This window comes from Alexandromys fortis, unplaced genomic scaffold (assembly GCF_014885135.2).
Source record: "Alexandromys fortis isolate MF-2015 unplaced genomic scaffold, M_Fortis_MF-2015_v1.1 scaffold_229, whole genome shotgun sequence".
NCBI classification, from domain to species: domain Eukaryota; kingdom Metazoa; phylum Chordata; class Mammalia; order Rodentia; family Cricetidae; genus Alexandromys; species Alexandromys fortis.
The window spans coordinates 881975-883365 of NW_026068122.1; the positions used below are offsets into that span (position 1 = coordinate 881975).

The 1391-nt window shown below is 36.9% G+C and overlaps 1 protein-coding gene across 1 annotated transcript in view; it reads right to left on the reverse strand.

The window, feature by feature from the left end:
• Positions 1–1391, reverse strand: part of Ano3 (anoctamin 3) — a 292415-nt gene that overhangs the window by 23446 nt on the left and 267578 nt on the right. The gene's annotated exons all lie outside the window — the stretch shown is intronic.

Genomic DNA, 1391 nt, shown 5'->3' on the forward strand with positions numbered 1-1391 from the left:
CTATTTTGGAAAGAGTCAGGTATGGAAAAATCTCTTTGGATAAATAGAAGCTCCATATAGGTCATATTTGGAATGAACAAAAAGTCTAGATTGCTAAGATTTAATTGGGGAAAATCATTCTGAGAAGTAAAACGGATTCAAAGTGTACTATTCTGTTTTTTATATGTTTTGACTAAGATTACATGAAGGTTTCTCAGGAGAGATCTTTATACTAATCCCCGATGGATTATTTCTTCTAGTATCGTTATATGACCTAATATAGTTGCCTCTGATGTTGGCTTTGAACTTGAGCCATGTACTTAAATCTTACCAACACATGGAATAACTTGCTATGTAAGATTAAGTATAACAAAAAGGGCTTACTTTAATGACTATGATTTTTAATATGAACCTAGGTTCCCTACTACAAGTAACAAAACAAAGATTTTATAATATCCTTTCATGGAACGAATTCTGGCTCCTTTTGAATGAACATCTAACTTGGAATAGAAAATGAATTATAAATTTTGACAACATAAATATTGTTTTTTGGATAATGCACTTATGGACAAATTATTTCTTAACTTTCTCTTAATGCATCTAGTTACTGATAATAAATTAGCTACTGGTGATAAATGTACTATTTTATATCATCAACAGGCATACATTAGGTTAATTAAAATGTTAATTTATTTGGAAATTTTGCTTTGTGTGTATGAGGCAGTTTCGGAGTTTTAAGATAGTAACGACATGATTCAATTTGAATTCTGATTATGCCTTTAATTTCTTTCTCTTTTTATTTTAAATTTTTTATTCATTTCTCATACCAACCTAGTTCCCATTCCCATCCCTCTTTCCGCTCCCCCTGCAGCCTTCCCCACCCCATACTCTTCTCCCAAAGGGTAATGCCTCCTATGGGAAGTCAATAAAGCTTTAAACAACATTAAAATGAGGCAGGATCACTCCATTCCTCCCTGCGACAAGGCTGAACAAGACATCCCTCCATGGAGAATGGGGTCTAAAAACCCGGCTCATGAACCAGAGAAAGACCTTGGTTCCACTGCCACGGGCCCCTCAAATAAACCAAGCTACACAAACGTTGGACACATGCAGAGGGCCTGGTTGGTCCCATGCAGGCTCTCCAGCTGTCAGTCTAGAGTTCATGGGTGCAGAGATCCACAGCCAAGCAACAGGACAATCTCCAGAAGTCCCAAACAAGAGAGGAAGGAGGGATTATATGAGCAAGGGGGAGGGTCACGATCATGATGGGGAAATTCACAGAGACTGTTTAACCAAGCTAGTGGGAAGCCTATACTTTCATTCCTTGGCTGACTTTGTTTCCTGGAATCGCGATCCTAGAGAAGCTAATTAATAAGATGAACCCAAGGGAATATATATATATATATATATAT